Source organism: Acinonyx jubatus, chromosome B2 (assembly GCF_027475565.1).
Source record: "Acinonyx jubatus isolate Ajub_Pintada_27869175 chromosome B2, VMU_Ajub_asm_v1.0, whole genome shotgun sequence".
Taxonomy (NCBI): Eukaryota; Metazoa; Chordata; class Mammalia; order Carnivora; family Felidae; genus Acinonyx; species Acinonyx jubatus.
Window position 1 is genome coordinate 43,032,134 of NC_069385.1, and position 15,285 is coordinate 43,047,418.

Genomic DNA, 15,285 nt, shown 5'->3' on the forward strand with positions numbered 1-15,285 from the left:
TTCCAAAACAAGAAATATAAAGAGAAATGAACAAAGCCTCAGAATTGTCAGAGAGTATCAATTGGTACAATATTTGTGTAATAGGACACTCAGAAGGAGAAATTTAAAAAATGAACAGAATATATACTTAATGAAATAATGGCTATAAACTCTTGATGAAAACATTAATTTCAAGGAACAAAAATCTTTATTTTTCTAATTGCATTTATTTAAATAATTATTTTAAATAAATTAGACTAAATAAATTAATGGATGAACAAATAAAACATGCTAACTAATCAATAATATGAAAAATAGAATCAATGTATACTTTATAAAGAGAGGGACTGACTGCAAAGTGGCATGAGAATTCTTTGGGGAGAGTGACAGAATTGTTCTTGATTACTGGTGGTTTCATAGGCATATGTTTCTATCAACATTCATTGAATTATATATTTTACATGTGCACAACCTATTGTATATAAATTATATTTCAATAAATTGCAGAAAATAAAACTGAACAATTTTCGAGAGTATGAGTAGTGTACCCACAACAGAATTATTTAAACAGCTAAATAAAAGATCCCCAATTTCACAAATAATTTAAGAAATTCAATTTTATGAAATAATTACAATTTTTTTTCACCAAGCAGACTTTGAAAATTAAAAAAATAATATTTGGTTATGGAACATGATAAATAGATGCTACAATATAGTATTTTTTATATTGTAAACTTGCATAATACCCTTCATCGTCTTAAGTTAAAAAGATATGCAAGGATACATACAATTATTCATTGTGTTCTTTGTAATAGAAAAAGAAAAATGAGAAGTAAAACCTAAACACACACTAATAGAACATGGATTAAATTACATTATAGTTTATAAAATGTGAAAGAGTGAAAGCATAGGTATGTAGTTCATGTTACTTGCATTTGTTCTTCCATTAGAATGTGTATAGTATAAGCAAATTATGTAACCTTTCTGTTTCAGCCTTTGTAAAATGGGAGTGACAGTACCTACTTAAAGAGTAGCTACACAAATGCTCAGTGTTGATCCTATTCTTCCCCTCCTTCTTCTTCCCCTCCTCCTCCTTCTTCTCCTTTTTCTTTTTCTCATCATCATCATTATCATCATCATTATAATGACTATTACTTTACATGGTATGGCTTACAATGCATGAGTTCAAAATTTATTTGGACATGTAAATAATGTGTCAAACAATCATGGTACCATAAAGAAGTGTGAAAATAAAGAGATGTTTTGATATATATAAGAACATAAAAGTTATCTCCAATAGGAATATCAGGTTAAAATACTGAGATTAATAACTTGCAATTTTGCAAAAGTTTCCTCTGTGGGCATAATATATAATGTATTATGTGTAATACACAATATATAATTTGTACAATTTTATGTAATTATTAGAAAAGGAAAAGTTTGGATGTGTTCACAACTAATAGCAGATTGCTGTTGAGGATTCTATTCCAGGAAATATTTAAAAATTTTGCTTGTTTATAATTTCTAACATCTAAATGAAGATATATTAAGATTTGTAATAAAAATATTTTAAATATTATATGAATCAGTCCCTGCATAACTGGTTGGAGTTTGGTGAGTAAAGAAAATAATTAATGGATATGAAAGGGGACAACATTTTAAAGCAATCTTAGTTCCAAGGCAGTGGTTTTAATCTGTAATAATTTGATGTTTACCCAATCTGGTCTGTTCCTTATTTGCACTTTGCTTAAGACAAATAATGAGCACTCAAAGATAAGCAGATAATCTAGAAAAATGATAAATTTGTAGCTAAAACCTCAGAAATTAAGCTAGGGTTAATAAAACTAACCATAGTTGCTGTAGTTCCATGTATTTGTCCTCTTGTTAAGACATGGGCTGCCCCATTCAAAAGCGTGCATAAGCAATTATAATACTGATTCAACTTATGCCTTCACAGAAATTTTCCATCAGCCGAAAGGTGTTTGTGTATCTCTAAAAATATCAACCTCATTATTTTCAACTAGCATTTATTAGCAGAGTTGCCTTGTTATAGGAAGGTGTGCCTCCACTGGCATTTGTAACACTTACTGAGTTTCTAACACTCTGTGCCAGGCATCCATGCTACAATGAAGAAATGTAAGACCCAATTTATATCCTGAAAGAATTTATCCTCTATTTAGAGTATTAATATTTGAAAACACAATTTCAGTAAAATAAGAGTAAAATAAACATATACACATTACTCCCAGAAAACTCAGGGAGCAAATAGACCTATACCAAGAAATGGTGGAAGGAAGGAATTTAAAACATTTTACAAAAAGATAGCTTTTGAATTGTCTCTTGAAAAATATAAGTCTGAACAAGAAATTTCTTAGTGGGGAAAGAAAGAGCCCATAAAAGTATAGATACAAGAAAGATGATGATATTATCAGGACTTGCAAAGTATTAATACATGCAAATAACTTTGAAGTTGTATAAACCGGGATTAGCAATAGATTGTTTGCTAAGAGATCTTTTGTTACATATTTGCATAAATAATTATTCTGTAAACAATTTGTTTTAAGTTTCTTTTCCCAGTGATTGTTGGAGCCAATATATAATGGAGAATTTTTAAATAGCCATTTGAAGCCTTGCAGATGGAAGAAATTAAACTCAATACACTAACATATTTTGTTTCTTTGTCTGACTTAATCTTGATTTCCAGGTGCCACCATCACTTCATTGGCAAATGAAGTGACAAATAAGCTTGATTAGTGGACTAATCATTTAACTTGATTTTCATTTTTTTAGTTTCTATTTAGTTGCTTTTCTAAATGATCACAGGTGCATTAATCTTTGTTTTTGTTTTGCTACTATTTATGAGGAATCACATATAGAAGAATAGCAAAGTTTCCACTAAAATTCTTACATACATGTATGGACCTAAGGTTCAGAACATTGTTAAACAACCTTTCTGAGACTATCAAGAGACAATATTCTTGCCTGATCAAGAATATTAAGTTCAACTATCAGTGAAGTAAGATAGATTCAAGTACTGCTTGAATATAGAACTCCTCATCAATAGAGTAATCCACTAGTAAGTAAATGACAGCTCTTGTCTGTCTCCTTGATTCCTGGCATGCATTCTGACAGCATTTAGAATAATAAAAGAACACATATGCTTTACATGACTATGTCATTAAAGCAGGAGGAAGGAATGATTTATTTTTTTTTAATTTTTTTTTCAACGTTTTTATTTATTTTTGGGACAGAGAGAGACAGAGCATGAACGGGGGAGGGGCAGAGAGAGAGGGAGACACAGAATCGGAAACAGGCTCCAGGCTCTGAGCCATCCGCCCAGGGCCCGACGCGGGGCTCGAACTCACGGACCGCGAGATCGTGACCTGGCTGAAGACGGACGCTTAACCAACTGCGCCACCCAGGCGCCCCTAGGAATGATTTAAATAAGACACTTTAAATATGGAAACTATTCACAACCATGAATAAAGAGATTTACAGAACCCCAGAGCCTATCTAGTCAAATCTTATTTTACAGATGAGAATAGTAAAGTTCAAGACTTTAAATGATTTCAACTGGGTAAATTGAAATGAACTTCCAACCCAGTGTTGTTTTAATTATATCAATCTGCTACTACATTTGATTATAAAATATCAGCCATAATTTAAAATAGCATTACATGACAATGCACATTCTATTTTGAAATATAATATAAACACACAGAAGTACTTAATAGTATTCTAGGAGTCCATGACATTAAAGCACCTAATAAGAACAAACCAATTTTTTACCCATTAGTCCCTATCTTTGGAGGAAATCAAAGGCACTTCCACGTTATAGTAAAGCTAAAATTCTTAAGTTTATCTTAGCATAAATTATTATATAGCACTTCTTTGAGTTAGACAGTTACTATCTAAATTATCCATATGATTACTGTTTTTAGATAAGGGAAGTAAAACAGAGAAGTTAAATAACTTGTCCAACATTGCGTAAACTAGATATGGTAGATCCAGGATTAGAACCAAAGTAGCACTCATCAAAGAATCAAACTAGAAATTAATTGGTTCAAAGACAGTTTTTTAGAAAATGTTTATTTATTTTGAAATATTTTGAAAGAGAGAGAGAGTACACAAGGTGAAGTAGGGCAGAGAAAGAGGGAGAGAAAATACCAAGCAGGCTCTGTCAGCACAAAGCCTGATGTGGGGCTCGACCATACAAACCATGACATCATGACCTGAGCTTTGTAGAATCTTGAGGGAATTACACTGAGTTACAAGAGACTATGCTAAAGGTTACATATTGTATTCTGTCATTCATATAACATTTTTTAAAGTTGATTTATTTATTTAAGTAATTTCTACACCCAACGTGGGGTTCAAACTCATGACCCTGAGATCACAAGTTACATGCTCTTCCAACTGAGCAAGCCAGGTACCCCTCATTCATGTAACATTTTAAAATGGAGAGCAGATTGATGGTTACCAGAGCCAGGGTTATAGGAGGGAAGAGAGGTGGGAAGGATGTTGCCATAATTATAAAAGGTCAACAGGAGGGATCCTTATAGTGATGGAGCTATTGAGATTCTTGACTGTGTTAGTGGATACAAAAACCTGTACATGTAATGAAGGTGTATAGAATTAAAATATACATACATATATATATATATATATATATATATATATAATGAAGTACAAGTAAAATTGGGAAAATCTGAATATATTCAGCAGATTGGATCAATGTTGATCTCCTAGTTGTGGTGGTGTTATACCATAGTTTTGCAAAATGTTGTCTTTGGGGAGAAAGTAGATAAAGTATACAAAGGGCCTCTCTGTATCTATGTATCAATCTACAATTATTTCAATAAACATTTCAGTTTTAAATAAGAATGAAATATTCTGCAACATGGATGAACCTTAAATACTTTATGCTAAGTGGAAGAAGTCACTAACAAAAAGAGGTAGTAGATATATATTTGCCTAATGCTAAGTGAGGGGAAGAGGGAAAGTGATTGCTGATGGTAGTGGCTCTTTTTTATAGGATGATTAAAAATGGTCTAAGGCTAGATTGTGGTAAATATACAAAAAGCAGCTGAACTGTACATTTTAAATAGGTGAGTTTTGTGATATATTATGTATCTGAATAAACCTCTTTTCTTTTAAAAAGAATCAGAGAAAATTATGGCATTTAATTTGTATCAACATTTTTTCTTCTCCCAAATTTGTAGAAGTTTTCCAAATGTAGTTGAGATTTTTCCCTCCATTTTTAACTGACTTTTCATATTTAAGCATGGGTTTGAACAATCTTTGACTTTCCTAAGTGAGCAGACTGAACTAAATAATCCTCTTGGAGTTAATTATAAAGCTAGCTGCTCAATGTATGAGAAACTGAAACATATTAACACAATTTAATTCACACCTCTACAACTGATCCATATTTTCACTAGTCTCTGGTAGAGGGAATGTTAAGACTATATTGTTTATTTCTGTCAACTTTCTTTTTAGGTAGATTCTTACTGATTTGCTCTTTTGTCATTCTGACCCTATTTGTTTCATAGCTCCAGACATTTCTAAACATTTTTATTCTGTTATGATCTTCTCCCTCGTTTTCCAAAATAAAAGTGTTTTCTTATTTATTAGACATCCAAATGGAAATACTGATAGGATTTCAATATGAAGTCTCATCTTGATTTGAGAGTTCTTATGGTGTCAGTGGTATTTAGATGTCCAAAGACTTTTCTCTGGTATACTCCATCTGTTAAAAGGTATGGAAGAATGGTGGAAACATTCAAAGAAGACTGAGCAGTCTCCAGTGTGTTAAAGGAAAAACAAACATTATTTGTTGTCTTTGAATTAAATTGAAGTTTTTTCTTTAGAAGGAAGGTGATAATTGTGTCAAATGCTGATTATAAGTAGTATAAAATGAGCATTAGTAAACAAATGACCTTGATGTGGGGATTGTGGTTGAGAATGTGATCTCTACTAGTATGGGTTAGTGCTATTGCCCTAATTCCTGCTAAGGCACTTGTAATTTTCCTCACTATCAATTATTTTACACCATCAGTACAAATGTTAACACAGTGCAAAGGCAAACATGAAATAATGCCTAGTATGCTTTTGAAAATAGTTTTGATCTCACAACCACCTGAAAGGGTATAAACAATTCTGAGGGTATAGACAATTCTGAGACAATTCTATAAATCACAATTTAGAAACCACTCTTTTAAAAATATGGGAATCTATTTAAATAGATAAATATAAATATTTTCAAAAAGCAAATAACTGTTGACTTTTGTGCAGATAGATATTTTATGCCAGTAAAAATGAACTATAGTACATTTCTACTCCTAAATTAAATTATAAGGACTAGTTTATTTTTTCAAGAAAAAATGTATAATTCTTTTTCAGGAGGTCATATTAATATGAGAAACAGTATATTAACATTCACATTTCATGTGTTTTCAATCCATAGGAACAGAATATTTTTATATCATTCTCCCATTTTTTTTAATTAATGAGGGTTTATTTTATTATAAATAAAATAATGTGTAGTAATAATTTATTATTTAAAATTTACCCACTAAATTTTTTAAAACAGTATTATGAAACATGCTTGAAGATTTTGGGCAATGACAAGTTGGTATAATTTAAATATAAACTCAATGTTTCAGCTTTTCAGTATTTAATGTTATTGATAAGTAATTTAAAATTAATTTGTTATTAAACCTAATTTTAATTTTGCTTACATTGGATGACAGACATTTAATTAGCATTTACATAATAATGAATATCGTAAAGTCTTAATCACCTTAGACTCTAGTTACAGATAATCCATGCATAGATAAATCTAATAGGTCTATGTGCATTTAAGATAATTCTAATAAACTGAATAATAATATGTTTGAAATGTTGGTGAGAATAATTTGTTTTGTTGCTGTGCTCTCAAACTGATTATTTCAAATAGAGGTAGCTACTCTTTAGAAGCACAATGAAGCAATCTCCAGCTAGAAAAAGAGCTGTCGCTTATTGGGTTCATAAAGTAGAGAGCCAAAGGATGCTGTCAGGTGGAGATGAAAGTCATAAAGTGTATGAATTAAAAAGAACAGATTCATTTATCTTTGTCTTCTACACCTGGAAAGAATGCTAAGAGCCATCTGTCAAAACTGCATTCAATGCAATAAAGGGCATTTTGTTTATTTGTGAATAAATTAAATGGACCTGGATGGGATTTTAATGGAAATATGTACAGTTGAGATTTCAAACAATCAAGCTTGGCATTTCCTTCAACAGGCTTTTGACGGGCCTCTTTAGAGGGCAATTCTCAAGGAGAATTCCCCTTTCCTCTTTTTCTTCTGGCAATATGGCTAATAAAAATATTTATTCTTTTTAATATTTGATACATTGGATCATAGAAAATTAGAAAAAGAATTCCAAACAGTCTCAACCAGGAAACTTTGCTTTGGGATGGATAAATAAAGTGAAAAATATGACTTTACTTAGAATGCTAAGTGGATTTTCACCAAAATTGATGAAAATAATGTATCTTTTATGGACTGACACATTGTTTAAGTAAAAAACTCATTCACAGAAGAATATTACTATATGAATTTTTCACTCTTTTCTTTTTATTTTTCCTTTTAAAGAATAAGGTACCAAATTGGAATGGGGGAAGAATCACATTTTTTCAATCTTTTTCATCTCTCTCCTTATTTTTAAAATTTGTTTTGATTAAGAATGAATAGAGGTATGTAGAATGACAAACATTAAAATAAATAACAGAAAAACCTATGTAAAACTGATATACAATTTGTAAATATTCTTTGTTTTGGGAAATGGAAATAGAATATCTTAAAAGTTAAAGCTCATTAAAATCATGTTTGTAAAGCTGATGTTAAAGTGTCCAGTTTTCACGTAAGCAGTTGTGACAACTTTCTAACAAAGATGAAAATATTTCACAGAAATAAAATGTTTTAGTTAAATATTTCTGTAAGATACAACAATTTTTTGCAATTATATACATTTAGACTCTTCAAAAGAGTAGGTTGCATAATAATGTAATTTGTGTTAAAGAAAACCACACAAAATAGAGAAGTTCAATGTTCAGAATAGTACTTACTCTGGGGTGACTTTTTAAAAAAATTTTCAAATGTTTATTTATTTTTAAGAGAGAGAGAAAGACAGAGTGCAAGCAGGGGAGGGGCAGAGAGAGAAGGAAACACAGAATGCGGAGCAGGCTCCAGACTCTGAGCTGTCAGCACAGAGCCCAAGGTGGGGCTTGAAGTCACAGACTACAAGATCATGACCTGAGCTGAAGTCAGACGCTTAACCAACTGAGCCACCCAGGTACACCCAAGGACCTCAGTTTTAATGTGCCAAAATTAGGGGTGCCTGGATGGCTCAGTGGGTTGAGCATCCAGCCCTTGATTTCAGCTCAAGTCATGGTCTCATGATTGGTGGGCTGTATACTGACAGGCTTCTTGAGATTCTCTCTCTCCCTCTCTCTCTGACCTTTCTCCACTCTCGTGTGCATACTCTCTCTCTCTCAAAATAAATAAACATTAAAAAAATAAAGTGCCAAAATTAAAATATGCCTCACCACATACAAAGCTCCTTGGCAAATAGATATTTTGGTGCAAGTCATTTAAGGAAAAATCTGCCCCATCATTAGTTGATGACTAAACTAATGAAGCAGAAACTTCAGTGGCTATTCAGTATAAGGAATACAGATTATGCAATTAGCTCAGAAAACTCACAATTTTTTTAATAAAAAAATATGAAGCATGTAAAGAAGGAGGGAAACATGGTCCACGCATGGGGGAAGATGCAGTCAGTAGGATCTGTTCTTTAGGAGCCTGATTTTAGACCTAGCAGACAAAGACTTTGTATCAGCAATTATAAATACAGTTTAAAAAAAAACTAAAGGAAATCATGTTTAGAATATTAAAGGAAATATGAAAATGATGTCTCACCAAATATGAGGAATTAAGAGATGATGATAATAATAATGAATGGAAATTCTGTGATTGAAAAATAAAATTATTGGAATGAAAATTTCTCTACAGGGGCTCAACAGATATGAATCAATCAGTTTGGGGGCACCTAGGTGGTTCAGTTCATTAAGCATTCAACTTTTGTTTTTGGCTCAGGTCATGATCTGATGGCTCAAGGATTTGAGACCCACGTTGGGTTCTGCACTGACAGTGCAGAGCCTGCTTTGGATTATCTCTCTCTCTCTCTCTGCCCCTTCCTTGCTTGTGCTCTCTCTTTCTCTCTAAAAATAAATGAATAAATAAACTTAAAAAAATAATCAATCAGCTTGAAGATAGTTCAATTGAAAATAACCAGTCTAACGAACAGGAAGAAAAAATAATGAAGAAAAATAAAGCTTCACTGACCTGTGAGATATCATCATTTATACCAACATATGCTTAGTAGTAATCTCATAAGGAGAAGAGAGGGGGAAAAGGCAAAAAAAAAAATCTCCTTGAATAAATAAGTGGCAAAAATTTTCCAGACTATATTAAAACAAAACAAAACAAAACCAAGTAATATTAATTTACATATCCCAAAAACCCAACATAAACCAAGTAGGACCAAATCCAGGAAAACCACACCTAGATACATTTCAATCAAACTGTTTAAAGACAAAGAGAAAATTTTGACAGCAGCAAGAGCAAAGTGTCTTAGCATATAAGAGAATCTCAATAAAATAAACAGCTAACTTCTTATCACAGGCCATGGAGGTCAGAAGGTTTTGGCATAACATATCCAAAGGACTGAAAGAAAAACATAGTCAACTAAGAATTCTATATTCAGCAAAACTATCCTACAAAGAAGAAAACATTAAGACATTCCTAAACAAAAGCTAAAGGAATTTGTCACTAATTGTTCTGCCCTATAGGAAAACCTAAAGAGAATCTTTAGATTAAAATGAAAGGATAGTACACAGTAATTTGAATCCACACAAGGAAATAAAAAGCACTGGTAAAGATAATTGTGTAGGTAAATACAGAAGACACAATGTATGTATTTTGTTTGTAGCCTTTTTTTCTCTTATCTGATTTAAAAGACAACTGTATAATCAATTATTATAAAACCATATTGATGAGCTTATAATGTATAAAAATGTAATTTGTTTGACAACAATGGCACTAAGGTAGGGAAAAGAAATGAAAGTATAGTGAAGCAAAGTTTGTGTTTACTGTTAAAACTAAGTTGATATTTATCTGAACTGGACTATTTTTAGTTAAGATAAAAATTGTAATACCTAGGGCAACTCCTATAAAAATAACTTAAAAATATGGTAAAAGAAACAAGGAAATTAAAATTCTACACAAGAAAATATCTATTTAACAAAAAAAGATAACTAATAAATTAGTAGAGGAAAAAAGGCATAAGATATATAGAAAACAAAAAGCAAAGGGGCAGAAATAAGTCTGATCTTTTCGGGGATTACATTAGGTATAAATTGATAAGATACTACAATCAAAGACAGAAATTAGAAGAATGGAGAAAGGAAAAACCCATGATTCAATTATATACTGTCTATAAAACACACATTTCAGATTCAATAACACATATATGTAGAGTAAAAGGATAGAAACTGATATTTTATAGGAACAATAACCAAAAAAAGAGTTACAATGACTACACTAACATCAGACAAAAATATATTAAGACAAAAAATTCTTACTAGAGGCAAAATGGATATTTTATAATGCTAAAAGTCAATCCATTATAAAGAAAACAGTTAACAACATATGTCCCTAAGAACAAAGCCTCAAAATAAATGAAGCCAAAAACTGGCAGAACTGAAGAGAGACATAGACAACTCAACAATAATATTTGGGAACATTGATACCTCACTTTCAACAGTTAATGAAATAATTAGGCAGAGGATCAATAAGGAAATAGAAGACATCAACACTATAAATCCACTAGATCAAAGAGACATCTCTAGTATAGACCACCGATAGCAGAATATATCTTCTTCTCAAGTACACATGGAACATTCTACCTCATATACCATTGATATGCCCTAAAATGAAATTGAAGTAATGAAAATTATTTTCCTTATAGTCAGTGAATCAAATCAATTTAAATCAGTTAAAAACTCCATCCTTGGAAAAAATTGCCTAGAAAGTTCATGATATAAAAATTTTAATAAGTTTTTTTCAATTTTGAACTTAATATAGACATAGAATATTTTTAAAAACAGTAAAAATTCAATTTTTAATATTTATTTTTGAGAGAGAGAGAGGAGGGAGTGGGAGAGGAGGAGAGAGAGAGGGAGACAGAGAATCCCAAGCAGTCTCTGCACTTTCAGTGCAAGGCCTGATGTGGAGCTTAAACTCACGAACCTTGAGATTATGACCTGAGCTAAAATCAAGAGTCAAACACTTAACTGACTGAGCCACCTAGGTGCCCCTTAATTCCATTTTTAAAACTCCAACAATTATGTGATTTTTTAATATTTTAATCCAATCATAACTACATATTTTACAAGCAATTATTAATAATGGTGAGAATAAGAATGTGGAGAAACTATATAAGAAGTATTGAAAATTGGTGTATATAGATTACAAAATGTGAAAATGTGAGGGAATTAAGAATAGTGATGATGGAGAAGAATGATTGGAATGAAATTAACTAACTGAATAATTTTAGAATCTACTAATTAGATATAATCAGAACAAAGGACAAATGCAGAAAAGCAAAACATATATAATAGATGTTAACAATTGTGAGCACAGCAAAACATGAGACTGTTCTCAGAAGCTTTATCTCTCTCATTCCATCTTATACAAAAATGCCTTTCAGAATTAGAGAAAGGCAATTTTCTGAAAAGCAAAAATGCTAACACTTATTGACCATTGTTATATGTCACGTTCTGTTGTAAATATTCCATACATATCAATAATTGATTTAAGCCTCATTCTAACAAGTGAAAGTAGCTTTATAGATTTGAATACTGTAGTTCAGAGAAATTAATAAACTTGCCCAATATCATACAGTTAGCACTTTGTAAAACCAGGATGTCAACATAGTCTGACTCCAGAACTCAGGTGCTTATTTAACACTGGTTTTTGGACTATGCTTATAGCTTTTAAACTGCATTTAGGCATGGGAAACTCAAGAATTGATCATTGGACTTACTGTTTTCCCCTGGAAAAAGTGAATTGCTTAATTCTACCAACTTTGAAAGGGTAAAAATATAATTAAAATTGATTAACATTTTATAAATAATGCTAATATATTTTGCAACACCTTATTTTGATACAATGTCCCTAATAACAGTCTGAAAAACACTAGTTCAATTACCAAGCACATTATTATATTTCCCTCACTGTATTTTCTGCCCAGTTTATTTTTTTGAATTGATAAAATATTAGTCTCTCATCTGATCTTTGTGATAGTAGAATGAAATTGTTAAAGTGCCTTTGAACTCAATCTATAATAATTATTAAATTTTTTCAACTGAACTTTACTAGGAAGGATACTGTTTACTAAACTGCTGCATTTACTTCTGTGATCCTGTATTTCACTGTCTATTAATGTGGCAAGTCTTAGTTTTTAGTCCTTTGGAGGAATCAACTGCTTCAAAACTAACCCATAAGTTGTTTATTAGCAAAAATCAAGATTGAATTTTAGACATAAAACACATAGGTTTACATAGAGAAAAAATTCCAAACTCTTAGGTGAATTAGAATATATTAATAAATCAGATTAAAACTATCAGGAAGTATGATCATTTAGAAACAAATTTTAAATTGGTTAAACATATCAACCATCTCAGAAATATTTTCTTAAGTTTGATTCCACACTTCCATACCATACCTGGTGCTCATCATAACAAGTGCACTCCTAAAAAAGAATAAAAAGAACAAACAAACAAAAACAAGTGTACTCCTTAATCCCCATCACCTATTTAATCCCCCATCTCCCTTCTAAAAACCATCAGTTTGTTCTCTATTCTTTTTTTTAAATGTTTATTTATTTTGAGAGAGAGACAGTGTGAGCAGGGGAAGGGCAGAGAGAGGGAGACAGAGAATCGGGCTCGAACCAACAAACCATGAGATCATGACCTGAGCTGAAATCAAGAGTGAGACACTCAACTAACTGAGCCACCTAGGCTCCCCTGTTCTCCATTCTTAAGAGTCTGTTTCTTGGTTTGCCTCTGTCTTTTTTTTCCCTATGCTCATTTGTTTTGTTTCTTAAATTCCACATATGAGTGAAGACATATGGTATTAGTCTTTCTCTGATTGACCTATTTCACCTAGCATAATACTACTCTGACTCCATCCACATCATTGCAAATGGCAAGGTTTCATTCTTTTTTATGACTAATATTCCATCGTGTATATGTACCATCTTGTCTTTACCCATTCATCAATTGACAAACACTTGGGCTGTTCCCATAATTTGGTTATTGTAGATAATGATGCTATAAACACAGGGTGTATATATCACTTTGACTTAGTAGTTTGAATGTATAGTTGTCTTAAAGAACTAAAAACAGCTAACAGATTTTCTTGGAGACTCAGGTCTAAATAAAACTGTATTTCCATTATAAGATAAGTTTTGCTTATTTTTTTTTACTATTGGGATATTTTTGTTTGTCCACAGGTATGTCCAAATAACCATCACAATGTTGATACAGATACTGGTACAGATATTAATAAATTATCATTTGATTTCAGTTTCTATACTCAGAAGAATAATCAATCATCCCTGCTATCAATGTTGCCTGTACTATCAATGTGAAGGTATTTCAACTGAAAAAGAAGCAATGCAGCTAACTCTATTTTTACCCAGTTAACATTAAATTTCTGCTATGGAAATTATTTTTTAGTCATACAGCTTTAAAATTAGAATGAATTAAGAGTTTTAAAGTTAGAATTGGAAAAATACTATTAAAATACTTTTAGAATTATAATCAATTTGTATGTTGTGAGAAGCCTAAATTCTGTGTTGAAAAAAGTTTAAATGCTTCTCTAATTGCTCACCTCTTTAGTAGCAATGATGTACTCTGTTATTAAACCAAAATGCTTTCTCTTATTCTTCTTATTTTTCCTTAAAGAATGTAAGCTACTCTTAATCTCTAAATATCTTTTTGTCTCCCTGGTGTTTTTTTTTTTAAATGTGGCTTTGATAGTTAGTTACAGTCTTTCTGCCCTTGATATATTTCACATGTTTTCAGATCACTAAAAGGAACAAGCAGCTAGGACTTCACCAACCTTTTATCTATAAATGTTCCAGAAGATCAGAAATTTATTTAAAAATTTTATTATTGTTTAATTATAATCTTCTAGAGAGGATGTGGGAGGAAAGCTGTTCCTACCCTTTTACATACTGGAGGCTTCATAAGACCTATTAAAGAAATGAGCTAATTCTAACAAAGAATTTTGCATGACCACCCAGGTCCAGGCGATTTAGCTCTACACACATCCGGTGATATAGAAAAGCAAGATGCTGCAGAGAAATGGCCTTGAATTGGTTTCCCTTATTGTCAGAGAACTAGAAGATGAGTGGGAGTGGAAGTTCAGAAGATAGCCTACAAAAATAGTTGTAGATTTTGAGAGTTAGGCATGTCAGATGAGAATACAAAAATTCCAAATATGTGGGGGGAGGTGCTGAGGAAAGGAAATATATTTTTAATCTTTAGAAAAAGAGGTTACAAGAAATTCTTTATGCCCAAGAGTCTATTATTTCTCCTTATGAGAAAAGTGTTAAGACTTCAGTATGCAAATTACAAATTTACTTAAAATAACATTTCCTGACATGTTTAAGCTAAATGAGGATAAATTAGTAAAACTTATTATAAAATTCTTTCTTTGAAAAATTTTAATAAAAGTCCTATCTCCTGGAAAAGACAGTGTGAGTGTACCTGAAGGCAAGAGGATGAACTAAATTACTTATCACTTTAGGAAAAACAAACAAACAAACAAACAAACAAACAAACAGTAAGTACAGTAAAACCTTGGTTTGGGAGCATAATTCGTTCCTGAAGCATGCTAGTAATCCAAAGCATTTGTATAGCAAAGCGAATTTCCCCATAAGAAATAATGGAAACTCAGATGATTCATTCCACAACCTAAAATATTCATATAAAAATGATTACCATACTGGAATATAATACAGAATAATTTTTTAAAAAGACAAAATATAAAGAAAAACAAATTAACCTGTACTTACCTTAGAAAACCTTCATGGCTGGTCTGAGGGAGACAAGAGAGAGGAGGGTTATTGTGTAGGACTACTTTCACTATCACTAATGGAATCACTGCTATCTATTGGCTCAATGGAATCTTT